The 26255-nt window shown below is 44.0% G+C and overlaps 1 protein-coding gene and 1 long non-coding RNA gene across 3 annotated transcripts in view; one reads left to right on the top strand and one right to left on the bottom strand.

The window, feature by feature from the left end:
• MYO18B (myosin XVIIIB) overlaps positions 1–26255 on the bottom strand; it is an 884719-nt gene that overhangs the window by 257648 nt on the left and 600816 nt on the right. The window lies entirely within an intron of this gene.
• Positions 18827–19995, top strand: LOC120988836. The gene is made up of 2 exons (XR_005776191.1): positions 18827–18874; positions 19900–19995. It is a non-coding gene; the product is annotated as an uncharacterized LOC120988836 (long non-coding RNA).

The following is a 26255-nucleotide window of genomic DNA, read 5'->3' on the forward strand; positions in this document are numbered from 1 at the left end:
GTGGGTGATATGATGCCTGGTTCTCTGCTGTGGGACCTCTCTCCTTTGTCTGGGTGCTGTGGTCAAAATAATAGTAAGTGACCTTCTCCATTGGTGGGTGACTTGAAGCCTGATTCTGTGCTATGGGACCTCACTCCAATTAATATTGTTTAATTTTTATTTATTTTATGTTAACTCATCATTTCCCTATCTACATTTGTTTGCAGGGGATTTAACTACATTTTGCTGCCTTTTGCAGCCCTCTAGCCCTTTCCGGGTGTGTTTTACAGCCTTTTTAGTGCCCAAAAGTTCGGGTCCCCATTGACTTCTATGGGGTTCGGGTTCGGGATGAAGTTCGGGTCGAGTTCGGATCCCGAACCCGAACATTTTTCGAAAGTTCGGCCGAACTCGTCGAACCCGAACATCCAGGTGTTCGCTCAACTCTACTCATTAGATGTTGTGTGGTAAAGTGAGAAAATTACAGCCCTTTTTGCTGTGTATTAGTGGCAAAAAAATATATATTTGACGTTCAGCGGTGCAGTTATATGCTCTAAAGCCTTTTGTGGCGTGTATAAGTGGAAAAAAATAAGGGCCTATTTGCCTTCAGCAGTGCTGTCATATGTTCTTAAGCCCTTTTTGGCGTGTATTAGTGGCACAAAAAAAAGTATTTGCCGCTGTGTGGTGAACTGAGAAAATTACAGCCTTTTTTAGAGTGTATTAGTGGCAAAAAATATATATTTGCAGTTCAGCGGTGCAGTTATATGTTCTAAAATCCTTTTTAGAGTGTATTAGTGTCAAAAAAATATATATTATTTACCGTTTAGCTGTGCAGTTATATGTTTTAAAGCCTTTTGTGGAGTGTATAAGTAGAAAAAAGTAAGGGCCTATTTGTCATTCAGCGGTGCAGTTATATGTTCTAAAGTCCCTTTTGGTGTGTTTTAGTGGTAAAAAAAGATATAGGCCCCTTTCACACGGTCGAGTATTCCACGCGGATGCGATGCGTGAGGTGAACGCATTGCACCCGCACTGAATACCGACCCATTCATTTCTATGGGGCTGTTCACATGAGCGGTGATTTTCACGCATCACTTATGCGTTGCGTGAAAATCGCAGCATGCTCTATATTCTGCGTTTTTCACGCAACGCAGGCCCCATAGAAGTGAATGGGGTTGCGTGAAAATCGCAAGCATCCGCAAGCAAGTGCGGATGCGGTGCGATTTTCACGCATGGTTGCTAGGTGACAGTCTATTCACTCTATTATTTTCCCTTATAACATGGTTATAAGGGAAAATAATAGCATTCTGAATACAGAATAGTTAGTAGGTGATCAATTGAGGGTTAAAAAAAAATTAAAAAATTACCTCACCTCCTCTTCTTGTTCGCGTAGCTCCCGGTCTCTTCTTTACTTCTCAAAGGATGAACTATCGGCTAGGACCTGTGGTGACGTCAGATCACATGCTCCAATCACATGGTCCATCACCACGGTGATGTACCATGTGATTGGAGCATGTGATCTGATGTCACCAAAGGTCCTTTAGCCCATCATTAAAGAAATAAAGAAGAGACCGGGAGCTACGCGAACAAGAGGAGAAGGTGAGTTAATTTTTTTATTTTTTTTTAACCCTCAATTGATCACCTACTAAGCATTCTGTATTCAGAATGCTATTATTTTCCCTTTATAACCATGTTATAAGGGGAAATAATAACATCTACAGAACACCTAACCCAAGCCCGAACTTCTGTGAAGAAGTTCGGGTTTGGGTACCAAACATGCGTGATTTTTCTCACGCGAGTGCAAAACGCATTACAATGTTTTGCACTAGCGCGGAAAAATCGCGGGTGTTCCCGCAACGCACCCGCACATTTTCCCGCAACGCCCGTGTGAAAGGGGCCATACTATTTGCCGTTCAGTGGTGCAGTTATATGTTCTAAAGCCCTTTTTAGCAAGTATAAGTGGCTCCACACTGTCATTGTGCCACCTTGTGGCCTCCTCCTGATGCTGTTGCCAACACCTCCACACTCTGTCATTGTGCCACTCTGTGGCCTCCTGATGCTGCTATCACCTCAACACTGTTATTGTGCCATCCTGTGGCCTCTTCCTGATGCTGCTGCTGATGCCGCCACCTCTACACTCTGTCATTGTGCCACTCTGTGCTTCCAGATGCTGCTGCTGCTACCTCCACACTGTCATTGTGCCACTTTGTGGACTCCTCCTGATGATGCTGCCACCTCCACACTGTGTCACCTTGCCACTCTGTGGTCTCCTGATGCTGCTGCTACCTCAACATTATGTCACCTTGACACTCTGTCGCCTCCTGATGCTGATGCTTCCACCTACACACTGTCATTGTGCCACCTTGTGGCCTCCTCCTGATGCTGCTACCACCACCTCCACACTGTCATTGTGCCGCTTTGTGGCCTCCTGATGATGCTGCTGCCACTTCCACACTCTGTCTTTGTGCCACCCTGTGGCCTCCTCCTGATTCTGCTGCTGCTGCCGCCACCTCCACGCTCTGTCATTGTGCCACTCTGTGGCCTTCTGATGATGCTGCTACCAACTCCACACTCTGTCATTGTGCCACCCTGTGGCCTCCTCCTGATTCTGCTGCTGCCAACACCTCCAAACTCTGTCATTTTGCCACTCTGTGGCCTCCTGATGCTGCTGTCACCTCCACACTGTTATTGTACCAACCTGTGGCCTCCTGATGCTGCTGCTGATGCCGCCACCTCTACACTCTGTTATTGTTCCACTTTGTGCCTCCAGATGCTGCTGCTGCTACCTCCACACTGTCATTGTGCCACTTTGTGGCCTCCTCCTGATGATGCTGCCACCTCCACACTGTGTCACTTTGTCACTCTGTGGTCTCCTGATGCTGCTGCTACCTCAACATTATGTCACCTTGCCACTCTGTCGCCTCCTGATGCTGCTGCTTCCACCTACACACTGTCATTGTGCCACCCTGCGGCCTCCTCCTGATGCTGCTGCCGCCACCTCCACGCTCTGTCATTGTGCCACTCTGTGGCCTCCTGATGCTGCTGCCACCTCCACACTGTCATTGTGCCACCCTGTGGCCTCCTCCTGATGCTACTGCCACCTCCAGACTCTCATTGGGTCACCCTGTGGCCTCCTCCTGATTCTGCTGCTGCTGCCGCCACCTCAACGCTCTGTCATTGTGTCACTCTGTGGCTTCCTGATGCTGCTGCCACATCCACACTGTCATTGTGCCACCCTGTGGCCTCCTCCTGATGCTGCTGCCACCTCCAGACTCTGTCATTGGGCCATTCTATGGTCTCCTCATGCTGCTGCTACCTCAACATTATGTCACCTTGCCACTCTGTCGCCTCCTGATGCTGCTGCTTCCACCTACACACTGTCATTGTGCCACCCTGTGGCCTCCTCCTGATGCTGCTGCCGCCACCTCCACGCTCTGTCATTGTGCCACTCTGTGGTCTCCTGATGCTGCTGCCACCTCCACACTGTCATTGTGCCACCCTGTGGCCTCCTCCTGATGCTGCTGCTACCTCCAGACTCTCATTGGGTCACCCTGTGGCCTCCTCCTGATTCTGCTGCTGCTGCCGCCACCTCAACGCTCTGTCATTGTGTCACTCTGTGGCTTCCTGATGCTGCTGCCACATCCACACTGTCATTGTGCCACCCTGTGGCCTCCTCCTGATGCTGCTGCCACCTCCAGACTCTGTCATTGGGCCATTCTATGGTCTCCTCATGCTGCTTCCACCTCACCACTATGTCATAGGGCCACTTTGTGGACTTCTCATGCTGTTCCTACCCTCTCCACTTCATGACTGGGCCACTATTTTGCCTTTCGGCCTGGCTGACATCATCATTTATTTGACCCATCTTCTGATCTGTCAGAAGGAAGGAAAATTGAGACACACAACGGATCCTGTCTATGTAACAGCTGTAAGGCTGTAATGTCCTCCTTACTTGGTCCCTATTTTGCTTCAGAATTGGCTTATGATTTGGTAGCCAAAAGCAGGAGTGGGTACAAAACACAGAAGACATGCAAATATTCCATTCACGTGTCATCTCTGTTTTGGATCCACCCCTGTTTTTTTTTGTGCTTTTGCAATACTGATGGATTACTGACCAAATGCTGACCGAGTGAAGGTAGATGCTCCACAGACAGGATCTGTTTTTTGGGGGTTACTGTTCTGATGGATCAGAGGAAGGGCAAAATAATCAGTGACGTCAACACAAACTTACTGCTGACACTCTCTCCACTCTGTTCGGGGGTGGGGGGGGCTCTACTTGTATAAGCGTTTAATAGAACAGGTTCTGTAGACATCTATGTGGAATCAGCTGCCAACGGTGTAAAAGGAGTGCTCTTCTTATTGACGCTAACATTGACCTATAAGGCTGAGTTCACACTTAAGTTATTTGGTCAGTTTTGGCCCCATAGCCGCCCAAATAAGTGAAGTGTGCAGTGATTCTAAGAGCGACGCCTGTCATCTGCATGTCATACTGACTCACAGTATTGTTTCACTACCACAACAGACTCCCTATGCGTGATACTGCAAGGCACAGTGTTCTACACCACTATAAAGGCTCTCTGTAGGAAGGAAATAGATGTTTTTTAATGCGATTCGCCGCAAATAAATTCAGATCGAACCAAATTTTGGGGGAAAATTTTGCGAAATGGCCAAATAGAATTTTTGAGAAATTCGCTCATCTCTAACCATTACACATCATCCTCAGAGTTACTACCACTCCTATTCTCTGCTACTGCTCCTTAGGTGCTCACTCTATGTGCATTAGAGAAATCAAAATAATCAGGAGCTTTTCATGTTTGAAACTTTCTGCTAAAAGTGATCATGGTGAAAGAGGGTCATTTTTGCTATAAGGCCCCACAGTTACTTTTTGTGCTTCTGCCCCCAATGTCGCCCAATGTTTTTATTTAGCAATTTTCATTCCAATATAAATTATCCAGTCAATTTATCACAATCATTACAGAGTAGATTATTATTTTTTAAATTGGGCATATTGTAGAAGCATTTGTCAAATTGTGACAAATTGCTCAATTAGAATTTGCAGAAGCAAAAAGGGAGTTTGAATGGGTATCATCAGTCTTCAGAGCTCTATAATCTTTCAGAAATTATTCTTCAGTTTTATTATATGAAGAAATAAAGGAAAGGCCTCGTGAATAACGCTGCATAATTTATACTAACAAAGGCCATGGTTAAGGAGGAAATCAATGGCTTTACTAATGGAAAGCAAGAAAATAGCTCAGAAGCAGTCCAACAGACAATACAAACAATCTATTTTTGACCGGGCAGAATCACTAAAAAAATTAAATAAATTAAAACATCATGGACAACAGCTCTTCAGGGTGAGAATCCTGCCAACGGCTCCTTAAATCTCATCTGCTGGATCAGAGATACATGTAAGATGGGGATAAATTTAAGTTAAAAACAGCCACTTCTGCATTTTTACTTTTTTAATGTATATAGGCCTTATTTTACATAGAATTAGTAATCAGTTTTGTTATTTGAGTCTTTAAAGTGAACCTGTCCCGTTGAACATGGTGTTTGAGCTGCAGACAGCATGATATAGAGCAGGAAGAGCTATGCAGACTAATATAGAGTGTTTTAGGAAATGATTCAGTAAAACTTGTAATTTACTCATCTATATCTGTTCTCATTCTGGGCTTTAAAGTCAAGCAGACGGTCCTATCAGTGATTGACAGACTTCCCTCTATGACTGTGAATACAGATACAGCTGTCAATCACTGATAGGACCATCTCCTTGACTTCAAAGCCCAGAATGAGCAGGAATTTAAATGAATGAAATACAAGTTATACTGAATCTTTTCCCATAAAAACATATATCAATTTGCTCAGCTCATCCTGCTCTATAACATGCTGCCTATAGCTTACATTGCATTTTCCTGGTGATAGGTTTCCTTTAAGTTTTCCCTGATCTATTGCGATAGTGTTATAATACAAAAAATGTTGTAACGCGCTATCCAATCTACACACACATATTGTAGGCAATCATAAAATATGCATCTGAATAAGGCAGAGTTCACATCTGCACATCTAACATAGTAACATAGTACATAAGGCCGAAAAAAGACATTTGTCCTTCAGTTCGGCCTGTTATTTTTTAATTTTTTGTTCCATCATAGAAGCAGAAAAACTAAAATGATGGCGAGCTGGATCATTCACATGATGGAGCCTATTGACATAATGGGGCTATCAAGTTCCGTCATGGTGTCCTTCATTTACTGGAAAAAATAATAATAATAAAAAATATTTTTTTAGCCCATGATTTTTAGCCAATTCAATAAAATACATCATCCCAAAAGTGACCATAGCCTTTCCCCCAATATGGCATTGCAATTCAAAACCATATTGGGGGCAAAAAGAGTCAATCAGCAGAGGCTGAATGACAGATATTTATGCATTGATTGAGTGTCTCATAGGACCTTTCTGAATTACACTATAGTGGTACATGTACTGAACTGCTATCTACCTTTTCCACAGTTATTATACCACTCTACTATTATACCACATACTATACTACATAGACTGTACTGCTATCTACTTGTACTACATGAACTGCTGCCTTGAAAAACAGGTGTGGGGAGGACACCATTGTAGTCTACTGTACATAAACTGCTGTCCTCAACATAGAACACAATTTACTATCCTCCAGCAGCTCTTTATGACCTATAAGGACTTATATTATCACTTTTTTGTTACTGAATCTTAATGTTTCCTTAACTTGTGTAAATATTTTTCAAGCATCAAGGACCATTGACTAGAAATTCACCATCCAATCCATGGTTATCCTAGGTTGATATTTTTCAGGCTTCGGGGGTCATTTACTAGAAATCCATTGAGTTATGGTCATGATTGTCATTTTTTCTGCTTCCAACACATTAACTAGAAGAACTGACTGTTCACTTGCTGACTAATAATATACAGGTTCACACCCCTTGACAGATGCCATGAGATAATGTTGTTCATATCACGTCAGTGGTTTTAATAGAAAGGATGGTCAGTGTATGCTATTCTAATGCATACCAAGACCATAGTTATAGGGTTAGTATTGGTATATTTTTTGTACTATAGGTATTATATAGTACATTTATTATTTATTATAGTATTATTTTGTACTATAGGTGTTTTCTTTGTACATAATATTAGCACCTCCTTATGAAAGTGCTCTTTCCCTATGCTAGTAGCACTTGTCGATTCAGTATATCATCTATATAAAACATGACATTTTAGTCTGTCTTTTTTAATATTCTACAACATATTAAGGTTTATGTATATTTTATGATCTGCATTTACCTAGACATTTTAATAAAAATCAATCTAAAAAGGCTAATAAAATTCACAGTGGCTTAAAGTTAATTGCTGGCTGAGCATACATCAAAAGAATTATAATGGTGGTTGATACAGGAAGAACTGCTTTTCATGACCTGCATTTGACTTTTCTTCTAGATTAAAAACTTATGTTATGAGACACAAATTTGAAATATATGTATCTGAGAAACCTAAAATAAATACAGATGTAGCAGAGCTGAGTGTTAGCACATGGAACAATTTTAATGCATATTACCGGTAACTATTTTCTGTAGTTTCACACTAGACTTCAGGTGAGGCGTGCAGATGATCAAACTGTAAGGTTGTTTTAGCAACATTCTAGCTATTAGTACCACCAAGTAAGAGTGCAGCCACATGGCCAGGCAGTTTTGAAAGATAAAACCAAGAGTAAATGAAAAAACTGAGAAGTTGTATCTGTCATTTATACTTTCTCTCCTTTTATGATCTAGTCCAGATTTTAGCTTCCAAAACTGTATCTGGAAACCTGACCGCATGTGCATACCCTATGGAAGCTTCAACAAGGTTAAGAATGGTAGACTAGTGTGCAAATATTATTTATTATGCAGGTTTGTGAACAAAAAGCTATTTCATTTTACATCCGCTATAAGCTATTTAGACTTGAAAATACTAGGCAACAAAGCAACTTTCCTCTAGGACAGGCTTTGTTCTTAGGTATCTGCTGCATTTCATATTTCATAGACCAAATACAATAGTTATGTTTTCCCATCTATTTTTTATAAAGCATATATAAAGAATGATCATTTAAACCTCGTCACCTATTTTATCTCTCTAAAGAACAGTTGAGTATGACTGGGTATTTAATCACTCCGCAGCGGTATTACTGCCTCCTCTGTAAGTGGGTTATTAAAATAAAGAGAAAAAACCTGCTAAAAGCATTTTTTATTCCACAGGGAGCTCCAATAGCTTAAAACAAGTGGCGCAAGTTACTGTGAGTACTAAACATTGTTGCCCAAGTAATTGTTTGTTTGACTGTGTGTTTCTGCTTGCTTTTTGATATATCACAAGAACGCTCTGCTATAAAACCACTTAACTCTAACTACAGTAAAAACGATATAAAATTATCTGCCATAGTTTCTCTGTTTAGTTTTCAATCACTGGTAACAGAAGTTTCTAGTAAAATATATATTTTTGAAAGTATTAAACAAAATCTGATAATGTTTTACTTTCAGGCTGATGGAAGAATGGTATTGTAATAACTGATATTCCGGTAGTGGGATCCTAAAGGAGTACTCCAGTTATATCAAGTTATCCTCTAGAGAGAGCTACTAGAACAGTGGGGGTCCGACTGCTGGGACTCCCACTGATCACATGAATTGTGCTATACTCGGCTATCTCTGGCAGTCCCATAGAGATGAATTGATGGGTAGTGCGTAAGCCCGATCTGCTACTCCATTCATTTCGACGGTGCCCATATTGTATGGGGGATCCTGTTCTCATCATTAGTGGGAGTCCCAGCAGTTAAGCCCCACCGATCTAACAGTTTTCCCCTATTCTGTGGATAGGGGATAACTTGATATACAGTAACAGGAATACTCCAGCTTGTCACCAGTTGCCAATACTAGGTCCATGGGTACAAACCTGACAAGGGCAAAATATGGAGGGAGTTTCTATATTCTGTTTGATTTTACGTGACTTATTCCCATCCATTAAAATATTGTTTAAGAAAAATGGCCTTACAATTTGCATAAATATTTGGGCTAGAAACTGGACTGGCACCAACTCTATGAACAAATTCTCTGTACAGTCCTAGAGAGTATATTGGAGCTCTAAAAAATATTCAGTAATGACATACAAACATAATTCACATTTACATGATTCCTCTGGTAAATTAATGGAGCTACCATTTCCATAAGTGCTGCCTCTGTTATATTGTGCATGTGTTCCAATGAGACAGTTGAAATCCTCTGCTATACAAATTTAGCCAATGTTATCTTGACTAGCTTATTAACACAGCAAAATCATGTTAAGTGACCATGTTGGCGCACCTGGAGTAAGGATAATGTTGGCTACATCTGTAGGCATGGTGCACCAATGAAAGAAAGATGTACAGTAACTTCTAGCTATAGTAATAAGGTTTAGTTAAAGAGTACATTACATCTTCCAACAACTCCAGCTGTCTTTACTTTGTTCCCTTGTTCCCAAGCAATCAGTGCTATTCCTTTTGGTACCTGGATATACCTTGGTATTGAGTAAATCAAATGAGCTGACCTGGACAGCATCAGAGTGCTTGTTTACAGTGACACCCCCCCCCCCCCCAACAGTCCATTAACAATAGTTTACTAGGTGGCCAAACTTACAGCACCAATTGTTGGGGAACTAGCAGTGGGCGAGCGAGAGGGTATGAAGACTATGGAAGGTTAGAAAAAGAAACCGTGTCCAAATTTGTATAGCAGCAGCTACATCCAAGTAGAGGCAGCTCCAGCTGGACAATGTGCCAGGTCCTCTTTTATCCCTTCAGGACCAAGTCAGTTTTCACCTTATGGACCAAGCCAAATTTTGCAAATGGGACATATCACTTTATGAGGTAATAACTTTGGAATGTTTTTACTTATCTAACCAATTCTGAGAATGTTTTCTCATGACTAGAGTTGAGCGAACCCGAACTGTAAAGTTCGGGTTCGTACCGAACTTTAGGATTTTCGGCACCCGGACCCGAACCCGAACATTTACGTAAAAGTTCGGGTTCGGTGTTCGGCGATTTTTATGCCGCTTTTTGAAAGGCTGCAAAGCAGCCAATCAACAAGCGTCATACTACTTGCCCCAAGAGGCCATCACAGCCATGCCTACTATTGGCATGGCTGTGATTGGCCAACTGCAGCATGTGACCCAGCCTCTATTTAAACTGGAGTCACGTAGCGCCGCCCGTCACTCTGCTCGGATTAGTGTAGGGATAGGCTGCAGCTGCTGTGAGGGAGAGATCAGGGCGGAATCTTATGAAGAACTGCTTCTTTACTCAGAGATCTACAGCAAATGTGTTTTGTGGGTGCAGTGCACAATTGTTTTAAGCCTGCCCTGAGCCAACTACTACTGAAAACGAACTTTTTTTCCTTCAGTTAGTCAATACATAATCGGCAGCCATTTTATGCAACGATAGTGCACCAGCACAGGATATCTGCATGTCTGCAGAAATACTGCTTTGAGACGCTGAGGTTAAAAAAAAACCTCTGTTTCATATAGTGCACATCTAGCATTATCGCTGCATAAGTGACTGTTCAATTTAGGCCAGAAATACGGCTTTCTCATACTGGGGAATACTGGGGTGAAAAAAAAACATCTGTTTCATATAGTGCACATCTAGGATTATAGGTGCATAAGTGAGTGTCACATTTTGGCCAGAAATACGGCTTTGGCATACTGGGGCATACTGGGTGAAACAAACCCCTCTGTTTCATATAGTGCACATCTAGGATTATAGGTGCATAAAGGACTGTTCCTTTTAGGCCAGAAATACGGCTTTCGCATACCGGGGTGGAAAAAACCCTGTGTTTTATATACTGCACATCTGTGATTATAGGTGCATAAGTTACTGGGAAATTTAGGCCACAAATACAGCTTTTGCTTACTGGGGTTAAAAAAAAACTCTGATATACTGCACATCTGGGATTAGAGGTGCATAAGTGAGTGTTACATTTAGGCCAGAAATACAGCTTTCTCATACTGGGGCATACTGGGTGAAACAAACCCCTCTGTTTCATATAGTGCACATCTAGGATTATAGGTGCATAAGGGACTGTTCATTTTAGGCCAGAAATACGGCTTTCGCATACCGGGGTGGAAAAAACACTGGGCCAGATTTATCATTACTCTGACAGCTCACTCCACTTTCACATATGGCTAAAGTCAGTTTTAGCCAAGTCAGATTTATGATCGGCCCTTTAAGACTGTAATGAATGTGGTTTGACGATAGTAGTTTATCCGTCAGTAAGCAGCTTTACAAAAGTCGCACATCTTTATGAAAAAGTCGCGCATCTTTACAAAAAAGTTGCATGTTCTATTAAAAAGTCTCATAAAATAAGCATGATCTTCACTGGATTGAAATTGCGCATTTTTTTGCGACTTTTTTGCGACTTTTTAAATAGTTGCAATAGTAAATCTGTCTAGAGATTCATTTACATAAGAAAACACGCCCACTTTCAGAAAACTGGCGAGCATAGTGCAGAGCAGAAAAAAGTCGCAAATTTTTGTGCAGTTTAAGTGATTGCGCAAAAATGTGCGACTTTTTCACTCCATTATTCTGACTTGAGCTAATGATAAATCTGGCCCACTGTGTTTTATATACTGCACATCTGGGATTAGAGGTGCATAAGTTACTGGGAAATTTAGGCCACAAATACGGCTTTTGCTTACTGGGGTTAAAAAAAAACCTCTGATATACTGCACATCTGGGATTAGAGGTGCATAAGTTACTGTGAAATTTTGGCCACAAATACCGCTGTCATATAGAGTTAAAAAAAAATTTTTTTAGTGCAATACCCTACATCAGGGTTTTTATTGGCGGAAAATTATTTTTAACAGACTCAACCACTTTTTACTTTGCTTGGTGAACGCTAACTATGAGGCAAACATCTAATAAGGGACGCTGTCATGGTCGTGGTGGTAGTGTTGGTGGAGCCTCTGGTGCAGGGAGAGGACGTGGCCGTTCTGCCACAGCTACACGTTCTACTGAACCTACTACCTCAGGTCCCAGTAGCCGCCAGAATCTACAGCGATATTTGGTCGGGCCTAATGCCGTTCTAAGGATGGTAAGGCCTGAGCAAGTACAGGCACTAGTCGATTGGGTGGCCGATAGTGTATCCAGCAGGTTCATATTATCTCCCACCCAGTCTTCTGCAGAAAGCGCACAGGTGGCGCCTGAAACCCATGCCCATCAGTCTGTCACATCACCCCCGTGCATATCGGGGAACCTGTATGAGCCTCAAGTCATGCAGCAGTCTCTTATGCTGTTTGAAGACTCTGCTGGCAGGGTTTCCCAAGGGCATCCACCTAGCCCTTCCCCAGGGATGGAAGACATAGAATGCACTGACGCACAACCACTTAGGTTTCCTGATGAGGACATGGGAATACCACCTCAGCACGTCTCTGATGATGATGAAACACAGGTGCCAACTGCTGCATCTTTCTGCAGTGTGCAGACCGAAAAAGATGTCAGGAAGGAAGACTGGGTGGAAGACGATGCAGGGGACGATGAGGTCCTAGACCCCACATGGAATGAAGGTCGTGCCACTGACTTTCAGAGTTCGGAGGAAGAGGCAGTGATGAGACCGAGCCAACAGCGTAGCAAAAGAGGGAGCAGGGTGCAAAAGCAGAGCAGCCGTCGCCAAAACAGTTTGCCTGCTACTGGCCACCGTCACCAGCGACCGAGCACACCAAAGGCAGCTTCAAGGAGTTCCCTGGCATGGCACTTCTTCACACAATGTGCTGACGACAAGACCCGAGTGGTTTGCACGCTGTGCCATCAGAGCCTGAAGCGAGGCATTAACGTTCTGAACCTTAGCACAACCTGCATGACCAGGCATCTACATGCGAGACATGGGCTGCAGTGGAGTAAGCACCTTCAAAACCAAGAAAGGGCTCAGGCCCTTCCTGCTCCCTCTTCTGCTGCTGCCTCGGCCTCTTCCTCCACCTCTGGAGAAACGTTGGCACCTGCCGCCCAGCAAACAGAGGATGTGCCACCAACACCACCACCTCCGTCACCAAGCATCTCAACCATGTCACACGGAAGCGTTCATCTCACAAACCTTGGAGAAAAAGCGTAAATTCCCGCCTAGCCACCCTCGATCCCTGGCCCTGAATGCCAGCATTTCTAAACTACTGTCCTTTTAAATGCTGTCATTCAGGCTGGTGGAGATGGACAGCTTCAAACAGCTCATGTTGCTTGCTGTCCCACAGTACATCGTTCCCAGCCGCCATTACTTCTCCAGGAGAGCCGTGCCCTCCCTGCACAATCAAGTATCGGATAAAATCAAGTGTGCATTGCGCAACGCCATCTGTGGCAAGGTCCACCTAACCACAGATACGTGGACCAGTAAGCACGGCCAGGGACGCTATATCTCCCTAACTGCACACTGGGTAAATGTAGTGGCGGCTGGGCCCCAGGCGGAGAGCTGTTTGGCGCACGTCCTTCCGCCGCCAAGGATCGCAGGGCATCATTCTTTGCCTCCTGTTGCCTCCTCTTCCTACTCTGCTTCCTCCTCCTCTTCTACCACCTCCTCATCCGGTCAGCGACAGACCTTCACCACCAACTTCAGCACAGTCAGGGGTAAACGTCAGCAGGCCGTTCTGAAACTGATGTGTTTGGGGGACAGGCCCCACACCAAGCAGGACTTGTGGCGGGGTATAGAACAGCAGACCGACGAGTGGTTGCTGCCAGTGAGCCTCAAGCCCGGCCTGGTGGTGTGCGATAATGGGCGAAATCTCGTAGCAGCTCTGGGACTAGCCGGTTTGACGCACATTCCTTGCCTGGCGCATGTGCTGAATTTGGTGGCGCAGAAATTCATTCACAACTACCCCGACATGTCAGAGCTGCTGTATAAAGTGCGGGCCGTCTGTGCACGCTTCCGGCGGTCTCATCCTGCCGCCGCTCGGCTGTCTGCTCTACAGTGTAACTTTGGCTTTTCCGCTCACCGCCTCATATGCGACATACCCACCAGGTGGAACTCGACCTTGCGCATGCTGGAGAGACTGTGCGAGCAGCAGCAGGCGATAGTGGAGTTTCAGCTGCAGCACGCACGGGTGAGTCGCACTGCGGAACAGCACCACTTCACCACCAATGATTGGGCCTCTATGCGAGACCTGTGTGCCCTGTTGCGCTGTTTCGAGTACTCCACCAACATGGCCAGTGGCGATGACGCCGTTTCCAGCATTACAATACCACTTCTATGTCTCCTTGAGAAAACACTTAGGGCGATGATGGAAGAGGATGTGGGCCAGGACGAGGAGGAGGAGGAAGAAGAGAGGTCATTTCTAACACTTTCAGGCCAGTAAAATAGATAAAGAGAGGTAACGCACTGGATTTGGAGCAGATTATGGTAGAGGTGCTCTCAGTAAAAAGGAATCACCCTTCCTTTGGTAAAATGTGCAAATGAAAAAAGATACTGGGCACTCTCTAGAATAAAAGGAACCTCACAATTTATTATCAATAAGACATATCAACATATAGACAGTTCATTTAATACCATTAAAACACCATAACATAAAATCCGGATAAATATAATAAAATATAGATATAAAACTAGATTCCTATTAGTCTAAAATATATATAGGAATAAGACCGCCTCTGATTGTTCGGGGATAAAAAGTCTTTTAAATAAATGTTCCTCCAACTTTGAGTTTGGGTATACTGTAGAAATATTCTTTAGGGTATTGATAGCCCAAATATAACTTCTCCTCCGCAAATGAAATGAAATCTCAGATTTTCAATACAGTGATTTAGTTGTGCGGCGTCCCGCTTTACTCATTGTTCAGTTGAAATGCTTTATTCCGCTGCTGTGCCGGTACTTTGAGTTCAGGGATATCACATATGAGTTTCGTTCCCCTCTCTGTCTCGTAGGTGCCGCTCTATCAATAGAAGAGCCGGCGCTCGATGGATGTTGCAGGCTCCTTTTTCTGCGCTGGATTTGATTTATGGATGAGGGTGTGATACTCCTCAGAAAAATCCTTTTGGAGTGCGCATAAGGTCTGCAGTGAGACACAGTTGATCCGGGTATCTATGATACTTTAGCACGGAAAATCAATGTCCATCAGGGGGGATCCTAGCACCAAACGCGTTTCGGGGTCTGTTATCACCCCTTCCTCAGTGGAAATGAGTCCCCCTTCTAAGTTTCTTTATATAGTCTTAGATAATGACACAACTATCATCTGCTGTGTAATTGGACTTGTTTCACAAGACCTGGTGTGGATTTTGGAAACGCCTCATTTTCAAAAGTTTCTTTTATTCTCTATACTAAATTTGTATATACTTCTTTTTATCCTTCAACTATATCCCAATATAGGCAATACAAAATGTGAAAAAACAAATTAAGTTGGCATCATACAAATACCAATTTTTATCACTACATCCAATGTGATTTGTCGGCATTTCTATAGTATCTTATCTACAACAAAACGCAATCTCTCCCGCGGTATTCATGCGGTTTTCTTCTGACTTATTAATATCACCAAAATTTACTAGCATCCAGTAAAATTTTGAATTAGACAATTGTACAAGCACACTTTCAGGCCAGTGTTTTAGAAGTGGCTCAGAGGGAGATTTTTTGCAACAGCAGAGGCCAGGTACAAATTTGGCCAGCCAGGGCCCACTACTGGAGGACGAGGAGGAGGAGGATGAGGAGGAGGAGGAGGATGAAGCATGTTCACAGAAAGGTGGCACCAAATGCATCTCGGGCCCATCACTGGTGCGTGGCTGGGGGGATATGGAGGACGCAGACGATACGCCTTCCACAGAGGACAGCTTGTCCTTACCTCTGGGCAACCTGGCACACATGAGCGACTACATGCTGCAGTGCCTGCGCAACGACAGCAGAGTTGCCCACATTTTAACGTGTGCTGACTACTGGGTGGCCACCCTGCTGGATCCTTGTTGCACGCTGGTAGACGCGCTCCTGAGAGCATTCCCAACTGACGCTGGGGGACAAGTGGAAGCACAAGGCGAAGTTAGGAGAGGAGAAAGAGGTCGCCAACGCAGCTGTGTCAGCGCCAGCACCTCAGAAGGCAGGGTTAGCATGGCCGACATGTGGAAAAGCTTTGTCACCTCGCCGCAACAACCGACCCCAACTGCTGATATGGAGCGTGTTAGCAGGAGGCAGCATTTGAACAACATGGTGGAACAGTACCTGTGCACATGCCTACACGTACTGACTGATGGTTCTGCCCCATTCAACTTCTGGGTCTCCAAATTGTCCACATGGCCAGAGCTTGCCCTGTATGCCTTGGAGTTGCTGGCCTGCCCTGCAGCCAGTGTACTATCTGAACGTGTATTTAGCACGGCAGGAGGCGTCATTACAGACAGACACAGACGCAGACGCCTGTCCACAGCCAACGTGGACAAGCTCACTTTCATTAAAATGATCTAGGCCTGGATCCCACAAGACTTGTCTGTACCTTGTGCAGAATAGACAGTTCTAACAGCCTCAACCATCCATCCTTGTACTCAAGTGCACTTATTCCTTTTTTTTTCTTTTTTTATATGTCCCAATATTTTGGGGGATCCCCTATGTAAAAATGCAAAATAACACACATCTGTGTTGGCTACCTATTCCTCCTTCGCCGCCGCTTCCACCTAGACCGCCACGTGAGCCTACACGCCACATCCACCCATTCACCGCCTCCTCAACCTCTTCCTCCTACATCATTCCTAATTTATATATTTTTTAAGGTCTTTTAAGTTTTTTTAATTTATTTCCCTATCCTCATTTGTTTGCAGAGAATTTGCCATGCTCTTAAGCACATTTTGCAGCCCTCTAGCTCTTTCCAGGGCTATTTTAGAGTAATTTTAGTGGCCAAAAGTTCGGGTCCCCATTGACTTCAATGGGGTTCGGGTTCAAGTTCGGGTCAAGTTCGGGTCCCGAACCCGAACTTTTTTTTCAAGTTCGGCCGAACCTGCCGAACCCGAACATCCAGGTGTCCGCTCAACTCTACTCATGACACATCATATTTCATGTTAGTGGTAAATTTCAGTTTGTTTCATATGTTTTACCTTTATTTATAAAAGAAAATCCAAAATATACAGAATATTTCCAATTTTTTAAATTTTTATTTCTCTTCTTTTAAGACAGATAGTGATACCTCATAAAACATCTATTGATTAACATTTACCATATGTCTATTTTATGGTGGCATTAGTAAATGTTTTTTTTTAGTTTGTTAGAAGGCTTAGAATTTTAGAAGTAATTTTTCATTTTTACAAGGGATAACAGGAGGAATTGCAACCCACAATTTGTTATGCATTTTCTCCTGAAAATGACAACACTCCATATGTGGTCATATACGGCTGTATGGGTACACTGTAGGGCTCAGAAGGGAAGGAGCTCCATATGGCTTTTGAAGGGCAGAACAGTACCTTAAAAAAGTATTCATACCTTTTTAACATTTCAACATTTTTTCATGTTACACCCACAAACCTAAAGGTATTTTATTGGGATTTTTTTGTGATAGACCAACACAAAATAGCAAGTACTGTATGTGTGAAGTGAAAAGAAAATTATACATGGTTTTCAAAATGTTTACAAAGCATGGCATGCATTTGTATTCAGCCCCCCTGAGTCATTACTTTGTAGGACCATCTTTCGTTACAATTACAGCTCCAAGTCATTTGTGGTATGTCTCTACCAGCTTTGCACATCTAGAGGCTGAAAATTTTGCACATCCTTCTTTGCAAAATAGCTCAAGCTCAGTCAGATTGGATGGAGAGCGTTGGTGAACAGAAATTTTCAAGTCTTGCCACAGATTCTCAATTGGATTTAGGTCTGAACTTTGACTGGACTGCTCTAACACATGAATATGCAGGGTATGAATACAGGCACTGTATTGCTGGAATGGTTTTCGGGCACCATGTTGCATTTGAAGAGACCCTGAGGTATCCCTTCAGAGGAAACTCCCAAAAATGTTTCCACAGATATGGCATTTCAGTGTCAAATATATTGTCCCTATCATATGCCAGTATGAAAAGTCAGCACTCTTATTATTATGCTGTATTTCATGGTCTTAGAAACACCCTACATGTGGCCCTATTCTTTTGCCTGAATGTATGAGAGTGCTCAAGAATAAAAGAGCACCGTGCATATTTTGAGGTCCAATGTGGTGATTTACGCATCTTGTGCTGACAATTGTAGAGACTGTGAGGTGAAATAGTAAATCGGTCATGGCCGTGGTGATACCTAATATGTCTACTCATTTATGTTTGTTCAATTGTACACAATAATATGTCTACTCATTTATATTTGTTCAATTGTACAAAATAAAAGCATTTTTTTCAAGAAAAATCTTTTTTTTATGTCGCCATTTTCGGGGAGCCATATTGTTTTTCATTTTCTGGCAATAGTCTTCTGTGAGGTCTTGTTTTTTACAGGATGTGGTGACATTTTCATTGGTACCATTTTGGGGTACATATCAACTTTTGATCGCTTGATATTATGCTTTTGTGAGGCGATTAGACCGAAAATTAGTGTTTTGGCACTGTTTTTTTTTTTCACTTCACCCCCCCCCCCCCCCAACTATAAGAAGCAAACTCTGTCAGGCAGAGCAAAGACACTGAATTTTAAAAACGCTAATTTCCCTGGGATGAGGGCATCATTTCAGGGCATAGACTGGGAGCAGCTACTGTCACATAATAATCCTGAGGATGAATGGGAGAGCTTTAAATCCACATTGAGTAATTGCACTAAAAAAATGTATTCCTTCAGGTAAGCATAAAAGGCTAAAATTAAACCCCCATGGCTTACAGCTACTGTACAAAGGGCAATAAAAGACAAAAAAAGGGAATTTAAAAAATACAAACCTGAGGGGTCAGCTGTAGCATTTGAAGGTTACACTAGGAATAATTTCCAGCAAATACCAATATCCACCTCAGTACATATGACTCATTGAAAATATATCAAATTAAGTCCAGCAAAAAGTAAGACCCTTAAAGACACTTTAATTCATATAATTAAAAAAATAAACCTAAAGTTTCCCAATACATTATTCGGATGATGGTCAATTTGAAACCTGATTTACTATACACCAGGATGGTAACTCAGAGATGCATCAGCATAGGAACACTGGGGTGGAAAAAACTTTCCCTGTGATGACCCTACGGTGTCCCTTAGCCCAGATACGGCCCCTAAAGATGGGGCTCATGGCACAGCATACCAGAGGAGGTGGAAACCTGGGTTGCTTGGGAGAGTCCACGTGAGTTGTTTTGATTACTCTGCCTTTAGACTTGAAGAATGCGGTGCGTTTCAATGGATTTTAAGTACTTGTCATTTCTTTGCAGGCATTTATAGGCTATCATTACCTGTTAGATCTCCATTGTAGGGATTTGTGTACATCTAATCTTGATGTCATGTCTTACCAGTACCGCCCCCTATGATCAAAGGTTGCTGGTGCAGTATATTGATTTATCTATATATATTATAAAAGTATCTATACCTTTGTTATGTATAACCCTGACGGTGGCGCATATTGAATCAGCCACCTTATGAGATATTGTCCCCCTGAGGAACCCAGAAGTGGGGGAAACGCGTTTGGGCACAGGGACCCATGAGGGCTAATTAGGGTTGTTGGCAGGATAGGTACAGAGAGTCCCCACCTTTAGGGGCTGTCTCTGGGCTAAGGGACACCGTAGAGTCATCACAGGGAAAGTTTTTTCCACCCCAGTGTTCCTATGCTGATGCATCTCTGAGTTACCATCCTGGTGTATAGTATATACCATCCTGGTGTATAGTAAATCAGGTTTAAAATTGACCTTCATCCGAATAATGTATTGGGAAACTTTAGGTTTATTTTTTTAATTATATGAATTAAAGTGTGTTTTTAAGGGTCTTACTTGTTGCTGGACTTAATTTGAAGTTTACAAAAGGTTTAATAAAATCTGTAAAAAGGAGATAAGATTTGCAAAAATACAAAACAAACAGCAGGTGTCAAAAGAGAGCAAAACAAATCCCCCAAAATTCTTAAAATATATAAATGCTAAAAAAAACAATGTCTGAGCAGGTGGGTACCCTAAATAATGGTAAAGGGTGTGGGGGGAGGGGGGGTTAGTCACTGAAGATAAGGAAAAGGAAGAGTTTGGTTTGATCGGCTATTTCCTGGCTGCAGAGATCCTTTATAGTGGTGTAGAACACTGTGCCTTGCAGTAACATGCATAGGAGTCTGCTGTGGTAGTGAAATAATACTGTGAGTCAGTATGACATGCAGATGACAGGCTTCGCTCTTAGAATCACTGCAGACTTCACTTATTTGGGCAGTCCCAGGGCCAAAACTGACCAAATAACTTAAGTATGAACTTAACCTTACAGGTCAATGTTAGCACCAAGAAGAAGTGCACTCCTTTTACACCGTTGTCAGCTGATTCCACATAGATGTCTACAGAACCTCTTCTATTAAACGGTTATTCAAGTAGTGCCCCCCAACAGAGTGGAGAGGGTGTCAACAGTAAGTTTGTGTTGACGTCACTGATTATTTTTCCCTTTCTCTGATCCGTCAGAACTAGAGATGAGCTAATCGAAGCTGACGAAGTCTTGGAATTCATTACGAATTTAAGGAAAAATTTGATTCACACCGAATGCGAATTTCCCTGTTCTTTGTAGTAACGAATTGCATTTTTCTTAAAATGGGAGCTGCAAATGTGAGTATGTGGAGAAAGGAAGTCTGGGAAGGCGGGATCACTCAAACTGACATGCATGCAGCCAATCAGCAGCCAGCTAGCCCTGTTATGTCACAGCATTATAAATACAGCAGTACAGTCATCTTCTGCCATTTACCAGCGTACTTAGTGCAGGGACAGAAGTGTCTGCAGGCGCTAGGGACAGTGATAGAAAAATCGTCATTGTGCTGAAACAAAAAAATGATTTACAAGTGCCAGCTATACGCACAAGTGAAACCCCTTCCTCAGGTGCGAGTAGGCGACACAACCTGCAGAGGTATTTGGTCGGGCCTAATGCAGCTCTACGAATGGTGAGGCCAGAACAAGTACAGGCGATAGTAGATTGGTTTGCTGACAGTGCCTTCAGTTCCTTCACATTGTCTCCCACCCAGTCTCCTGCTGAAAGATCAGAGTTGGCACCTGCAGCCTCTATCAGTCTTTCACCTCATCCCCTTGCAAATCAGCCAAGCAGTCTAAACCCCAAGTCATGCAGCAGTCTCTTCTGCTTTTTGATGACTCTGTTAGCAGGGTTTCTCAGGGCCATCCACCTATCCCTGCCCCAGAAGTGGAAGAGATTGAGTGTACCGATGCCCAACCACTTATCTTTCAAGATAAGTATATGTAAGGACCATTGCAGCACGTCTCGGATGATGACGAAACATAGGTGCCAACTGCTGGGGCTTTCGAAAGTGTGCAGACCGACAAGAAGGGCAGGGGTGAAGACTGGGTGGAAGATGATGTGGAGGACGATGAGGTCCTCCACCCCACATGGAATCAAGGTCATGCGAGTGACCTGTGTAGTTCGGAGGAAGAGGCGGTGGTCGCACAAAGCCACCAGCACAGCAGAAGAGGGAGCAGGGTGCAAAAGTGGAGCAGCAGTCCCCTAGACAGTACTCCTGCTACTGCCCACCGCAGCAAGGGACCGAGCACACCAAAGCCAGCTCCAAGGAGTTCCCAGGCGTGGCAGTTCTTCAGACAATGTGCTGACGACAAGACACGAGTGGTTTGCACGCTGTACAATCAGAGCCTGAAGCGAGGCATAAACGTTCTCAAGCTAAGCACCTCTAGAGTGCCACCCGCCACCCCACAAACAGAGGATCTGCCAGCAACATCACCTGGGTCACCAAGCATCTCCACATTGTCCCACGGAAGCGTTCAGCTCTCCATATCCCAATCACTGGAGCGGAAGAGGAAGTACCCCCCTACTCACCCGCAATCCCTGGCCCTGAATGCCAGCTTTTCAAAATTACTGGCCTTTGAAATGCTGTCATTCCATCTGGTGGAGACGGATAGTTTTAAAGGCCTTATAGTGGTGGCTGTCCCACAGTACGTTGTGCCCAGCCGCCACTACTTTTCCAGGCGAGCCATCCCTTCCCTGCACAACCAAGTGGGGGACAAAATCAGGTGTGCACTGCGCTACGCCATCTGTGGCAAGGTGAACCTCACTATGGATACGTGGACCAGTAAGCACGGTCAGGGACGTTATATCTCCATAACAGCACACTGGATAAATGCAGTGGTGGCTGGGCATGAGGCGGATAGCAGTTTTCCGCATGTCCTTCCACCACCAAGGATTGCAGTGTGCTTCAGTTTGCCTCCTGTTGCTTCTTCATCCTACTATGCTTCCTCATCTTCTACCGGCTCCTCATCTGGTCAGCGTAACACCTTCACCACCAACTTCAGCACAGCCAGGGGTAAACGACAAGCAGGCAGTTTTAAAACTTATCTGTTCAGGGGACAAACCCCACACCGCGCAGGAGCTGTGGACGGGCCTTGAACAACAGACCGATGAATGGTTGGTGCCAGTGAGCCTCAAGCCCGGCCTGGTGGTGTGCGATAATAGGCGAAATCTCGGAGCAGTTCTGGGACTAGCCAGTTTGACGCACATCCCTTGCCTGGCACATGTGCTGAATTTGGTGGAGCAGAGATTCCTTAAAAATTACCCCGATATGTCAGAGCTGCTGCAAAAAGTATGGGCCGTCTGTGCGCGCTTTTGGCGTTTCTTACCCTGCTACTGCTCGCCTGTCAGCGCTGCAGCGTAACTTCGGCCTTCCCGCTCACCGCCTCATATGCGACATGCCCACAAGGTGGAACTCCACCTTGCACATGCTGGCCAGACTGTGCGAGCAGCAGCAGGCGATAGTGGAGTTTCAGCTGCAGCACGCACTGGTGAGTCGCTCTACGGAACAGCACCACTTCACCACCAATGACTGGGCCTCCATGCGAGACCTGTGTTCCTTGTTGCGCTGTTTCGAGTACTTCACCAACATGGCCAGTGCCGATAACGCAGTTCTCAGCTTTACTATCCCACTTCTATGCCTCCTTGAAAAAAATGCTGCTGGCGATGATGGAAGAGAATGTGGCACAGGAGGAGGAGGAGGAAGAGGGATCATTTCATAGGGTTTCTGGCCAGTCATTCACAAGTGGCTCCGAGGGTGGTTTCCTGCACCCACAAACGCCAGGTACACAATTGTCCAGCCAGGGCACAGTTCTGGAGGATGACGAGGTGGAGGATGAGGAGATGGAGGAGGAGGAACCTTGTTCACAGCAGGGTGGCACCCAGACAAGCTCATGGCCATCACTGCACTACAGAGGACACAGACGATACACCTCCCACAGAGGACAGCTTTTCGTTGCCTCTGGCAGCCTGGCACACATGAGCGATTACATGCTGCAGTGTCTCCGCAATGACCGCCGAGTTTCCCACATTCTAACTTGTGCTGATTACTGGGTGGCCACGATGTACCGTGCTTAATTCCATCACTGGAGTGTGATCGTAAGATGCGCGAGTACAAGCGGACGCTGGTAGACGCGCTGCTGGTGGTATTCCCACCTGACATTGGGGGCACAGTGGAAGCACAAAGCGCGAAGGCAGAGGACGAGGAAGAGGTCGCCAACGCAGCTGGGGCACCACCAGCACCTCAGAAGGCAGGGTTAGCATGGCCGAAATGTGGAAAAGCTTTGTCAGCACGCCACAACAACCAGCACCACCAGCTGATATGGAACGTCTTAGCAGGAGGCAGCATTTCACCAACATGGTGGAGCAGTATGTGTGCACACGCCTACACGTACTGAATGACGGGTCTGCCCCCTTCAACTTTTGGGTCTTTAAATTGGGCACATGGTCCTCAGCTTGCCCTTTACGCCTTGGAGGTGCTGGCCTGCCCTGCAGCCAGTGTATTATCTGAACATGTGTTTAGCACCGCAGGGGGCGTTATCACAGGCAAGCGCACCCGCCTGTCCACAGCCAATGTGGAGAAGCTCACATTCATTAAAATGAACCAGGTATGGATCCCACAGGACTTGTCCGTACCTTGTGCAGAATAGACATGTATACCGGCCTTAACCAGCCATTGTTATACTACAGCGCAATTGCTCATTCTTGTATTTTGGATATTTCACTGTCTTTTGGAGTGTACCCTAATAAAAAATTAAAAAATTAAAACCAAAAACCAGTGTTGGCTACCTCGTCCTCCTCCACCGCTGCTTCCACCTACACCGCTACGTCCAAAGCCTCCTCAAACTCCTATTCCATATGGAACGCCACCTCATAAATCAATCATTTTTTTATTTGTACGTATTTTATTTTATTTTATGTCATTTCACTAATTTGTCTGTTACATTTTCGGTGAAATTTAGCAATTTTTGGATGTGATATACCAATGCTCTACCTAGTAGACAGGTTAAAAAAATTCACAAATTTGTCTGTTACATTTTGGGGTGAAATTCACCAATTTTTGGGTGTGATATACCAATGCTCCACCTAGTAGACAGGTAAAAAAAAATTCACTAATTTGTCTGTTGCCTTTTAGGGTGAAATTCACCAATTATTGGCTGTGATATACCCCTCCTCTACCTAGTTGACAGCTTAATAAATTTCACTAATTTTTATTTTACATTTCCGGGTCACATTAAGCAATTTTTGTCTGTGATAGACCCCTGCTTTACCTAGTAGACAGGTTAATAAATTTCACTAATCTTTCTGTTACATTCTTGCCTTGACATTTTACCATTTTTGACGTGAATAAACCCCTGCTCTGCATAGGTGACAGGGACAGAAATTTAAAAAAATAATCTGTTCCATTGTTGGGTGACATTAACCCATTTCTGGCGATGAAAAACCCCTACTCTGCATAGGTGACAGGGACTAAAATTCGTCTTTAATTGGCCCTTTCCTTCGATCCTTCTGCTTTAATAACTTTTCCAATATTTCCGCTCGATCAAAATAAAATTTCATCCATTTATCTCCCTTGGATGGGGTCTCTCTTTCTCACGCTCCCTCTTTGGTGTTGAACCCTGATTCGCCGATAACCGTGATCAACATGGTAGGCTCAGAATAGAACATCAAAAGTTGATAGAGAAGATATCCAAATGGATGGTGGACATCACGGGGCACCTCTGCATAGGTGACAGGAACATAAATTTAAAAAAATTGTCTGTTTTGTCAGGTGATATTTTACCAATTTTGCCAGATAGAAACCCCTGCTCTGCATAGGTGACAGGGACTGAAATTTCAAAAATTCGTCTTTAATTGGCCCATTTCCTTTGATCCTTCTGCTTTAATAATTTGTCCCACATTTCCGCTTCATCCAATTGCAGCCATTGACCTCCCTTGGATGAGGTCTCCCTTTCTCACGCTCCCTCTCTGGCGTGGAACCCTGATTCGCCGATAACCGTGATCAACATGGTAGGTAGACAGGAACATAAATTTCAAAAAATCATCTGTTACATTGTCAGGTGACATTTTACAAATTTTGCCGGATAGAAACCCCTGCTCTGCATAGGTGACAGGGAATTAAATTTCAGAAATTCTTCTTTATTTGATGCACGCCACCTCCTTTTATTCAATGCTTAAACTTTAACAGGTTGTCCCACATTTGCGCTTCAATAGTTTGTCCCACATTTCCACTCTATCATATTTAATTTAAAACAATTAACCTCCCTTGGATGTGGTCTCTCTTTCTCACGCTCCCTCTCCGGAGTGGAACCCTGATTCGCGGATAACCATGATCAACATGGTAGGCTCGAAAAAGAACATCGAAAGTTGATAGAGAAGATATCCAAATGGATGGTGGATGTCACAGGGACGTGTGATCAGGCCGAAGTTAGAGTCAACAAAGCGGCAGCAGGCTTCTCCTGTCTAACGTTTCCTAATCCAAAATACCGCAGTGACATTCCCTGTAATTTTTTATTAATCATTCAAATAACAGGGCATCTTAAGAGTCCTGTATTGTTATTTATCGTCACTACCTCCCCGAGTCGGGAGTTGGTAATTGCTACGTGCCCCCTCCTTAACTTGGAAGCTTATGCGTTAATACTTTGTCCCACATTTCCGCTCGATTACATTTAATTTCATCTATTGGATGTGGTCTATCTTTCTCACGCTCACTCTCCGGCGTGGAACCCTGATTCTCTGCTAACCGTGATCAACATGGTAGGTGCAGAAAAGAACATCGAAAGTTCATAGAGCAGATATCCAATTGGATCGTGAACATCACGGGGACGTGCAACATGGTGGGGTAGTGTCACGGCCTATGGTGTGCGCTGTGACACTGTTGCT

Source organism: Bufo bufo, chromosome 2 (genome assembly GCF_905171765.1).
Source record: "Bufo bufo chromosome 2, aBufBuf1.1, whole genome shotgun sequence".
In the NCBI taxonomy this organism is placed as follows: domain Eukaryota; kingdom Metazoa; phylum Chordata; class Amphibia; order Anura; family Bufonidae; genus Bufo; species Bufo bufo.